Source organism: Bufo gargarizans, chromosome 9, assembly GCF_014858855.1.
Source record: "Bufo gargarizans isolate SCDJY-AF-19 chromosome 9, ASM1485885v1, whole genome shotgun sequence".
Classification (NCBI taxonomy): domain Eukaryota; kingdom Metazoa; phylum Chordata; class Amphibia; order Anura; family Bufonidae; genus Bufo; species Bufo gargarizans.
Window position 1 is genome coordinate 132,055,726 of NC_058088.1, and position 12,473 is coordinate 132,068,198.

The window sequence follows — 12,473 nt, forward strand, 5'->3', positions numbered from 1 at the left end:
CCAGCAGCTCCCTATTCCCTATGTCGTAGTTTCTCTCCATGGGAGATAATTTCCTGGAGAAAATGGCACATGGTCTCAGGTTAGTGAGGCTAGCAGGACCTTGTGAAAGGACTGCTCCTGCGCCGTCCTCGGATGCATCCACCTCCACAATAAAAGGTCTCTCCTGATAAGGCTGGATCAGAATGGGAGCGCTACTGAATGCCTTTTTTAATTTTTCAAATGAAGAAATGGCCTCAGTAGACCAATTCTCCAAATCCGCCCCTTTCTTAGTAAGGTCGGTCAACAGTTTAGCAATTACGAAAAAATTCATAATAAATTTACGATAGTAATTGGCGAAACCTAAGAACCGTTGTAAGGCCTTTAATGATGAAGGTCTTACCCATTCCTTAATTTCTAGTACCTTACCAGGATCCATCTTGAAGGCGTGAGGAGTCAGAACATCCCCTAGAAACAGAATCTCCTGTACACCAAAGACACATTTCTCTTGCTTAGCGGATAGCTGATTCTCCCTCAACACCTCTAATACTTGTCTAACATGAGACACATGGGATTCGAAGTCAGGAGAGAATATCAAAATGTTGTCAAGATAGACAATAACAAATTTACCCAAGAACTCCCTAAGAATGTCATGAAGTTTTGGCACAGCAGGGGTATTGCTAAGTCCAAAATGAATCACCTGATATTCAAAGTGTCCTGCCGGAGTATTGAACGCCGTCTTCCATTCGTCTCCCTCCTTGATTCGGATTAGATTGTATTTCAGGTCAATCTTGGAAAACCAGGTTGCCCCCAGAACCTGGTTAAATAAATCCGGAATCAATGGGAGTGATTATCTATTCTGGACAGTGATTTAATTTAATCTCCGGTAATCGATACATGGCCTAAGACCACCATCTTTTTTCTTAACAAAAAAAACCCCATAGGAGAGACAGAAGGTCTAATATGCCCTTTACCAAGGCTCTCCTTAACCACTTCAACCCCGCTAGCTGAAACCCCTTAATGACCAGGCCACTTTTTACACTTCTGCACTACACTACTTTCACCGTTTATTGCTCGGTCATGCAACTTACCACCCAAATGAATTTTACCTCCTTTTCTTCTCACTAATAGAGCTTTCATTTGGTGGTATTTCATTGCTGCTGACATTTTTGCTTTTTTGTTATTAATCAAAATTTAAAGATTTTTTTGCCAAAAAATGACATTTTTCACTTTCAGCTGTAATATTTTGCCAAAAAAACGACATCCATATATAATTTTTTCGCTAAATTTATTGTTCTACATGTCTTTGATAAAAAAAAAATGTTTGGGCAAAAAAAATATGGTTTGGGTAAAAGTTATAGCGTTTACAAACTATGGTACAAAAATGTGAATTTTCGCTTTTTTGAAGCAGCTCTAACTTTCTGAGCACCTGTCATGTTTCCTGAGGTTCTACAATGCCCAGACAGTAGAAAACCACCACAAATGACCCCATTTCGGAAAGTAGACACCGTAAGGTATTCGCTGATAGGCATAGTGAGTTCATAGAACTTTTTATTTTTTGTCACAAGTTAGAGGAAAATTATGATTTTTTTTTAGATTTTTTTTTCTTACAAAGTCTCATATTCCACTAACTTGTGACAAAAAATAAAAACTTCCATGAACTCACTATGCCCATCATAAAATACCTTGGGGTGTCTTCTTTCCAAAATGGGGTCACTTGTGGTGTAGTTATACTGCCCTGGCAATTTAGGGGCCCATATGTGTGAGAAGTAGTTTGCAATCAAAATCTGTAAAAAATGACCGGTGAAATCCGAAAGGTGCACTTTGGAATGTGGGTCCCTTTGCCCACCTTGGCTGCAATAAAGTCTCACACATCTGGCATCGCCGTTCTCAGGAGAAGTTGGGGAATGTGTTTTAGGGTGTCATTTTACATATACCCATGCTGGGTGAGAGAAATATCTTGGCAAAAAAGACAACTTTTCCATTTTTTTTATACAAAGTTGGCTTTTGACCAAAATATTTATCTCACCCAGCATAGGTATATGTAAAATGACACCCCAAAACACATTCCCCAACTTCTCCTGAGTACGGCGATACCACATGTGTGACACTTTTTTGCAGCCAAGGTGGGCAAAGGGGCACATATTCCAAAGTGCACCTTTCGGATTTCGCAGGCCATTTTTTACACATTTTGATTGCAAACTACTTCATACACATATGGGCCCCTAAATTGCCAGGGCAGTATAACTATGCCACAAGTTACCCCATTTTGGAAAGAAGACACCCCAAGGTATTCCGTGAGGGGCATGGCGAGTTCCCAGAATTTTTTATTTTTTGTCACAAGTTAGTGGAATATGAGACTTTGTAAGAAAAAAAACCAAGAAAAAAAACATCATTTTCCGCTAACTTGTGACAGAAAATAAAAAATTCTAGGAACTCGCCATGCCCCTCACGGAATACCTTGGGGTGTCTTCTTTCCAAAATGGGGTCACTTGTGGGGTAGTTATACTGCCCTGGCATTCTAGGGGCCCTAATGTGTGGTAAGTAGTTTGAAATTAAAATGTGTAAAAAATGACCTGTGAAATCCTAAAGGTGCTCTTTGGAATGTGTGCCCCTTTGCCCACCTAGGTGGCAAAAAAGTGTCACACATCTGGTATCGCCGTACTCAGGAGAAGTTGGGGAATGTGTTTTGGGGTGTCATCTTACATATACCCATGCTAGGTGAGAGAAATATCTTGGCAAAAGACAACTTTTTCCATTTTTTTTATACAAAGTTGGCATTTGACCAAGATATTATCTCACCCAGCATGGGTATATGTAAAATGACACCCCAAAACACATTCCCCAACTTCTCCTGAGTACGGCGATACCAGATGTGTGACAATTTTTTGCAGCCTAGATGCGCAAAGCGGCCCAAATTCCTTTTAGGAGGGCATTTTTAGACATTTGGATCCCAGACTTCTTCTCACGCTTTTGGGCCCCTAAAAAGCCAGGGCAGTATAAATACCCCACATGTGACCCCATTTTGGAAAGAAGACACCCCAAGGTATTCAATGAGGGGCATGGCGAGTTCATAGAATTTTTTTTTTTTGGCACAAGTTAGCGGAAATTGATTTTTTTTTGTATTTTCTCACAAAGTCTCCCTTTCCGCTAACTTGGGACAAAAATTTCAATCTTTCATGGACTCAATATGCCCCTCACAGAATACCTTGGGGGTATTTATACTGCCCTGGCATTTTAGGGGCCCTAAAGCGTGAGAAGTCTGGAATATAAATGTCTAAAAATTTTTACGCATTTGGATTCTGTGAGGGGTATGGTGAGTTCATGTGAGATTTTATTTTTTGACACAAGTTAGTGGTATATGAGACTTAGTAAGAAAAAACAACAACAACAAAAAAAAAACTATTTCCGCTATCTTGGGCCAAAATAAATGTCTGAATGGAGCCTTACAGGGGGTGATCAATGACAGGGGGGTGATCAGGGAGTCTATATGGGGTGATCACCCCCCTGTCATTGATCACCCCCCTGTAAGGCTCCATTCAGACGTCTTTATGATTTTTACGGATCCACGGATACATGGATCGGATTCGCAAAACGCATACGGACGTCTGAATGGAGCCTTACAGGGGGGTGATCAATGACAGGGGGGTGATCAGGGAGTGTATATGAGGTGATCACCTCCCTGTCATTGATCACCCCCCTGTAAGGCTCCATTCAGACGTCCGTATGCGTTTTGCGGATCCGATCCATGTATCCGTGGATCCGTAAAAATCATACGGACGTCTGAATGGAGCCTTACAGGGGGTGATCAATGACAGGGGGTGATCAGGGAATCTATATGGGTGATCACCCGCCTGTCATTGATCACCCCCTTGTAAGGCTCCATTCAGACGTCCTTATGTGTTTTGCGGATCCGAGGTATGTATCCGTGGATCCGTAAAAATCATACGGACATCTGAATGGAGCCTTACAGGGGGGTGATCAATGACAGGAGGTGATCAGGCAATGTATATGGGTGATCACCCGCCTGTCATTGATCACCCCCCTGTAATGCTCCATTCAGATGTCCATATTTGTTTTGCGGATCCAATCCATGTATCCGTGGATCCGTAAAAATCATACGGACGTCTGAACGGAGCCTGACAGGGGGGTGATCAATAACAGGGGGGTGATAAATGACAGGGGGGTGATCAGGGAGTCTATATGGGGTGAACCAGGGTTCATAAGGGGTTAATAAGTGACAGGGGGGGGGGTGTAGTGTAGTGTAGTGTTTTGTGGTACTTTACACAGCTACCTGTGTCCTCTGGTGGTCGATCCAAACAAAAGGGACCACCAGAGGACCAGGTAGCAGGTATATTAGACGCTGTTATCAAAACAGCATCTAATATACCTGTTAGGGGTTAAAAAAATCACATCTCCAGCCTGTCAGCGAACGATCGCCTCTGGAAGGCTGGAGATCCTGTCTCTTACCTTCAGTTCCTGTGAACGCGCGCCTGTGTGCGCTCGTTCACAGGAAGTCTCGGCTATCGCGAGATGACGCATATATGCGTCACTCTGCGCAGAGCTGCCGCCTCCGGACCGCAGATCTGCGTTAGGTGGTCCGGAGGCGGTTAATATAATATTCCATGGCCTTGCGTTTGGGCTTAGAAAGATTATAAATTCGGCCCTTAGGAAACTTGGCCCCCTCTACTAGCTCTGCAGTACAATCATAAGGTCTATGATGGGGGGGTAGAAGCTCCGGGGTTGGTAATGAGAATACATCAGAGTATTCCCTAACAACAGTGGGTAAAGTATCAGACTTTACTGAGACCCCAGCCTGTACCACGGACAAGCATGAGTCACACTTAGGCCCCCATCTCACCAACTCCCCCTTGGACCAATCTATAGTAGGGTTATGTAGTCAGAGCCAAGGCAACCCTAGTACCACCTCAGCCGGTAGGTTCTCCAGGACTAAAAGGGAACATCTCTTTGAAGTGGCACACACCCACGGTTAGAGAAATCTCTGAGGTACATGAGTCACCGTACCACCAATAAGAGGAGTAGCAACAATAGCCATGACATGGATAGGAGTTGGTAAAGCAAACATTGGAATACCCAATCTTACCGCGTACTCAGTCAATAAAGCTGGACGCTGAGCCAGAATCAATAAAGGCCTTACCCGGCTATTTATCTACCCCCAGAGAAATCGCAATGGGTACCAAAAGCTTACATTTAGAAAAATCAGGGTGTACCTGGTCTTTAGGTTGCCTTGCCTTAGGAGACTTGACAGAGAGGACCTTCTTAGGACACTGGTTTATCCAATGTTCAGGATCTCCACAATAGAGCATTCTCCACGTCTGCAGTGAAGATTCCCTTGGGTCATGCCAACCTGCATGGGTTCCTCGGTGGAGACCTCAGCATTGTCTCTGGGATAGGCCTCTGGCCGGACCACCATCTGGGAAGAGAACTGTTGTTCCTGTCGTCTCTCTCTCATCCGTCGGTCAAGTCGGACAACAAGGGTCATCATCTCCTCGAAGGTCTCTGGAAGTTGATAACTGACCAGAAGATCCTTTAAATTATCAGACAGACCTGACCTGAACTGACTCTTCAGGGCTGGTTCGTTCCATCCTGAGAGGACACACCACCTTCTGAATTGGGTGCAATAATTCTCCGCAGGTAGATTGCCGTGAACCAGTGCCTTTAGAGCCGCCTCGGCTACTAGAGCCCTGTCTGGTTCATCATAGAGGGTACCCAGGGCCTGAAAGAACCCCTCCACAGAAGTTAAACAACTGGCGCCAGCAGGTAAAGAGAACGCCCAGTCCTGGGGATCATCCTGTAGTCGGGAAATGATAATGCTCACGCGTTGACTCTCAGGGCCAAAGGACACTGGGCGCAAACGGAAGTAAATTCTGCAACTTTCCTTAAAAGAGAGAAACTTCTTCCGGTCTCCAGAAAAGGGTTCTGGGAGCTTAATCTGGGGCTCAAAATGCGGAGGCCTAAGGAGTGGAAGAACCTTGCCCTAACTCAAAAGAACTAAGCTTTTCCCCTAGCTCCTGCACCATCTGCGTCAGATTAGAGACATGGTCAGTCAGGGTCACCAGAGGATTCATTATACAATGGTTATTGGGCCTGTTAATATGTAACGGTCACGTACACACACACACACACACACACAGGGGGGAGGATAGTGACCACTGCACTCCACCCTCACCCCTGGCCCTGCATACTTGCCTCACGAGTCCTGATGACAGGGGACAACTGGACGGCAGTCCCTAACTTAGGATACGTGCAGGAAGGACAGACAAGACAAATAACGGATAGTGAATGGACCGGGTCAAAACCAAGAGGACAATGTAGTACAGAGGGATAAGCAAAGGAAGGTCAGGAGAAGCCGGGGTCATAAATACCAGGAGAGTCGAGAAGTACCAAAAGAGTCCGCAAAGAATAGTCAGGTGGAAGCCGAGGTCAATAAACCAGGAAAGATGCGCAGTACAGGAGAAGCAGGCAAATGATCATCAGGGAACAGGATCGGGTAAGTACACAGGTATCCAACAACTGCCAGGAACCTAAATTGACAGGCAACCTGTGGCCAGCAGGCTGCCTGTATTTATAGTGGGGAGTGAGGGTCATGTGACGTGGCCAGCGTCACAAGACCAACGGAAGGACCAGTCGAGCACCGAGTGATCATCTCGGCTCTCCAGGCAGACCTAGGAGCAGGGAGCCTCCCAGCTAGTAAAGCCGCCCTGGGAACGAGGTCAAACACAACTCCTCGCTCCCGAAGCTAAGCAGCAGGTCTGTGGCTGATGGGAGACCAAGTGTGCCTTCGGCACCCCGTTACAATGGCTGCATTTCAAATGCCTGAATCCAACCCCTGTATGTAGAGGGTGTATCTCACACGGCCTGAACCAGTGTAGGCCAGAATTAAAAATTTCTTTGCACAAAATTGCTGTATTTCAAATTGCTGAATTTCAAATGCCTGAATTAAAACCCTGTATTTAGAGGGTGAATCTCACATGGCCTGAATTAAAGATTTTTATGGAGAAAATGGATGTATTTTAATTGGCTGTATTTCAAATGCCTGAATCCAAACTCTGTATGTAGAGGGTGGCTCTCACACGGTCTGAACAAGTGTAGGCCTAAACAAAATATTTATTTGCACAAAATTGCTGTATTTCAAATTGCTGAATTTCAAATGCCTGAATGAAACCCCCGTATTTAGAGGGTGAAACTCACATGGCCTGAACCAGTGTAGGCCTGAATTAAAGATTTCTATGGCAAAAATGGCTGTATTTCAAATGCCTGAATCCAACCTCTGTATGTAGAGGGTGGATCTCACACGGTCTGAACAAGTGTAGGCCTATATAAAATATTTCTTTGCACAAAATGGCTGTATTTCAAATGGCTGTAGTTCATATGCTTGAATCAAACCCGTGTATGTAGAGGGTGTATCTCACACGGTCTGAACCAGTATAGGCCTGTATGAAATATTTCTTTGCCCAAAATGGCTATATTTCAAATGGTTGTATTTCAAATGCCTGAATCAAACCCCTGTATGTAGAGGGTGTATCTTGCATGGTTTGAACCACTGTAGGACTGAATTAAATATTTATTTGCACAAAATGGCTGTATTTCAAATGCCTGAATCAAACACCTGTATGTAGAGGGTGTATCTCACACATTCTGAACCAGTGTAGGCCTGAATGAAATGCTTCTTTGCCCAAATTGGCTGTATTTTAAATGGCTGTATTTCAAATGCCTGAATCAAACATCTGTATGTACATGGTGTATCTCACACGGTCTGAACCAGTGTAGGCCTAAATAAAATATTTCTTTGCACATAATGGCTGTATTTCAAATGGTTATATTTCAAATGCCTGACTCAAACACCAGTATGTAGAGGGTGCTTCTCACATGGCCTGAACCAGTGTAGGCCCAGAATAAAAATTTCTTTGCACAAAATGGCTGTATTTCAAATGCCTGAATCAAACCCCTGTATGTAGAGGGTGTATCTCACACGGCCTGAACCAGTGTAGGCCAAGAATAAAAATTTCTTTGCACAAAATGGCTGTATTTCAAATGGCTATATTTCAAATGCCTCAATCAAACCTCTGTATGTAGAGCGTGTATCTCACATGTTCTGAACCAGTTTAGGCCTGAATGAAAGTTTCTTTGCCCAAATTGGCTGTATTTTAACCACCTCAGCTCCCCTAGCTTAAACCCCTTAATGACCAGACCACTTTTTACACACTACATTCATGGTTTATTGCTTGGTCATACAACTTACCAGCCAAATGAATTTTACCTCCTTTTCTTCTCACTAATAGAGCTTTCATTTGGTGGTATTTCATTACTGCTGAAATTTGTACTTTTTTTATATTAATCGAAATGTACCAAAATGTTTGCAAAAAAATGACATTTTTCACTTTTGGTTGTAACATTTTTCAAATAAAACTACATTTCTATACAAATTATTTTCTAAATGTATTGTTCTACATGTCTTTTATAAAAAAAAATGCAATAAATATATATTTATTGGTTTGGGTAAAAGTTATAGCGTTTACAAACTATGGTACAAAATGTGAATTTCCACAATTTGAAGCAGCTCTGACTTTCTGAGCACCTGTCATGTTTCCTGAGGTTCTACAATGCCCAGACAGTTGAAACACCCCACAAATGACCCCATTTTGGAAAGTAGACATAGGGCATAGTGAGTTTATTTTTTTTTTTTTTTACAAAGTCTCATATTCCACCAACTTGTGACAAAAAATAAAATTTTATATGAACTCACCATACCCCTCACGGAATACGTTGGGGTGTCTTCTTTCCAAAATTGGGTCACTTGTGGGGTAGTTATACTGCCCTGGCATTTTAGAGGACCTAAAGCGTGAGAAGTAGTTTGGAATCCAAATGTATAAAAATGCCCTGTGAAATCATAAAGATACTCTTTAGAATTTGGGCCCCTTTGTGCATATATGCTGCAAAAAAGTGTCACACATGGGGTATTGCCGTGCTCAGAAGAAGTAGGGCAATGTGTTTTGCGGTATATTTTTACATATACCCATGCTGGGTGAGAGAAATATCTCTCTAAAAGACTACTTGTCCCATTTTTTTATACAAAGTTGTCATTTGACAGAGATATTTCTCTCACCCAGGTATATGTAATAATACACCTCAAAACACATTGCCCTACTTCTCCCGAGTACAGCGATACCACATGTGTGACACTTTTTTGCAGCCTAGGTGGGCAAAGGGGCCCAAATTCCAATGAGTACTTTTTAGGAGGGCATTTTTAGGCATTTGGATTCCTGACTAATTCTCATGCATTAGGGCCCCTAAAATGCCAGGGCAGTATAAATACCCCACATTTGACCCCATTTTGGAAAGAAGACACCCCAAGGTATTCTGTGAGGGGCATGGCGAGTTCCTAGAATATATTTTTTTGGCACAAGTTAGCGGAAAATAATTTAGTAAGAGAAAACAAATATATATAATCATTTTCCGCTAACTTGTGCAAAAAAATTCTAGGAACTCTCCATGCCCCTCACGTAATACCTTGGGGTGTCTTCTTTCAAAAATGGGGTCGCTTGTGGGGTATTTATACTGCCCTGGCATTTTAGGGGCCCTAAAGCGTGGAAAGAAATCTAGAATATAAATGTAAATTTTATTTTTATTTTTGTCACAAGTTAGTGGAATATGAGACTTTGTAAGAAATAAATAAATAAATAAAAAAAATCAATTTCAGCTAACTTGTGCCCCAAAAAAAATATATATTTTATCAACTCCCCATGCCCATCAAAAGTAATTTTTTTATAGCGATTTTACGGTGTTTTTGCAGTGATCAGAACATTTTTTATTCTATCACTGCTTTGGGGCGGACTGAACGCAAGTATGCGCACAAGATCAAACTAGATTTGAAAGGCAACACCGTCAAAAAATGGATTTCAAATCCCAAAAGAGGTGCTCAGTGAAGGGGTTGTCAGGCCACTAGGCAAAATTATGTATATATATATCCACGGCACTCTCATATAGTTTTGCTAAATAGAATAGAATTTATTGATTGCCAACACCAACTAAAAAATCATATTGTGGAAAGCAGGGACAACGTTTCGGTCTGCACGGGACCTTGATCACAGCCTATAACAATACAAGTAAATATATAATATCAGTTGGATTTTGGTCACACTCAATACATCAGATCTAAAGAAGTACAAAGATATCCAAACACTCTATATACGTATTTTAGTATGTGGCATCCCTATGAATAGTGATTCTACCTAGTGCATAGATTTCTATATAGCCTTCCATTTTGATCAAACTTCTATAAAGTTTTATAGGGATAAGACCCATATTTGATCAGATTCCATCGTTAAGTTCTCTCTTTTTTCTTTTCCTTTTTCTTTTTTCACTTGACTACCAGTCAGATTGATTCTACCATGGCGATCGAGTATTGATTGTTATTAGCTATACTAAAATACGTATATAGAATGTTTGTATATCTTTGTACTTCTTTAGATCTGATGTATTGAGTGTGACCAAAATCCAACTGATATTATATATTTACTTGTATTGTTATAGGCCGTGATCAAGGTCCCGTGCAGACCGAAACGTTGGCCTTGCTTTCCACAATATGAATTTTTTAGTTGGTGTTGGCAATCAATAAATTCCATTCTATTTAGCAAAACTATATGAGAGTGCCGTAGATATATATACATAATTTTGCCTAGTGGCCTGACAGCCCCTTCACTGAGCACCTTTTTGGGGATTTGAAATCCATTTTTTGACGGTGTTGCCTTTCAAATCTAGTTTAATCTATTGTGTGGTGAAATTGTGCACCCGTCTCTATGTCTAATACGACTTTTTCCTAAGATAATGCCACTGCGGACGGAATTGTCTCTCAGGTAACAGCTTCAAGTGATTTTTTACATATCTCACATAGTGAAGTGAAATCCAGGGACCTGGAACGAAATAAAAAAACGAATCGGCTCTGAACTCCATTGCGCTACCATAGCCGAATATTATAAAAATGGACTGATACCTTGTGGATTGAGGGTTCACTTAAGACCCAACCTCTTCTCTACTAATAAAGATTATTGTGATAAATTTGAAACAATATTGAATAAGTGCTCTATGGATATAATTGTTCTCAGTATTGATTTCCTACAGAGGTCTATATTCTAATCTAAAGAGAAGATCTTGGCAATTGAAACCCAACTCGCAGCAACCATTTCTCCCCAGGACCTGACTGACCTTAAGAATAAAACGGACAAAATTTTGGAAGATCATCGGAAATATATCGAACAGATCAAAAGATCTAAATATATTTGTGACACAGAGGACTACCAGTTGAACCGGGTGTATAGGTGGCAATGGCAAGAACGGAATACCTATGGGCAGTATTCCTATGTGGACTATGCGTCCTCTCCATCTGGGAGCGAGAAACCATCTTACCGCAGACCGCAGCGTTTTTTCAATCGACGAGGCAATCTCCCCCAGCGAAAACAAAGAGGATACGCAGGGGACGACATTCCAACCGGATCAGAGACACTCCCAATGCAGACCAGGTCTCAGGTAGGGATCCTGTGATTAACATTTTGTCTAGAACTCTGTCTCCTGCGGAAATAATGGTTCTCTCTAAAGGACTGTCTTATTGCCCTATGGCACCTTTACATCACTTTGATTTAATACAAGATTTGCATAGATTTTATCGTTCATTATGACTAAAGGCTCATTTTCTATCACCCGGTTCTTCTGATAGGCCAGTTAGCCAAGAAAGATTATCCATCACATATTTGGGCCTTAGATCCAGAAGCAACTTTATGCCTCCCAAACACTATCATAGTGTTGAAGCTTTTATTGATTTAGTGGACAGGGAAATACGTCAGGCATTAGACGCACAGAAGAGAGGGAGATATCCAATATCAGGCAATCTAGCATAGAGACCTCAGCCCTTAGAACTATGATGCAGGATACTACTATTACAATCAAGCCCGCCGATAAGGGCGGGGCTATAGTTGTCATGGACACTAAGTACTACATTCATGAAATAGAGACTCAACTCTCAGATACAGAAACTTATGAGCTGGTTCCTTATAACTCTACCTATAAAATACAAAAAGAAATCAGTTTACTTTTAGATTCAGCATTACAACAGGGCACCATTGATAAAGCCACATTCAATTATTTGCATAATGAACATCCTATGATGCCAGTATTGTATGCACTGCCAAAAATACATAAAAATCTAGAGAAACCACCGGGTCGGCCCATAGTGGCCTCGACTAATTCATTATTATCACCCCTGTCTATTTATCTTGAAAAGATTCTAACCCCACTGATCCAGAAAACTGATTCTTTTTTACTTGATACTAGTCATTTTCTAAATATTGTTTCTGATATCGGCCATGTGCCGGAGGATGCTCTTCTAGTGACGCTGGATGTGTGCAGCCTGTACACCTCCATATCTCATGATGGGGGTGTACAGGCCATATCTAACATCCTTCAATCTTCGTTATTGTCCA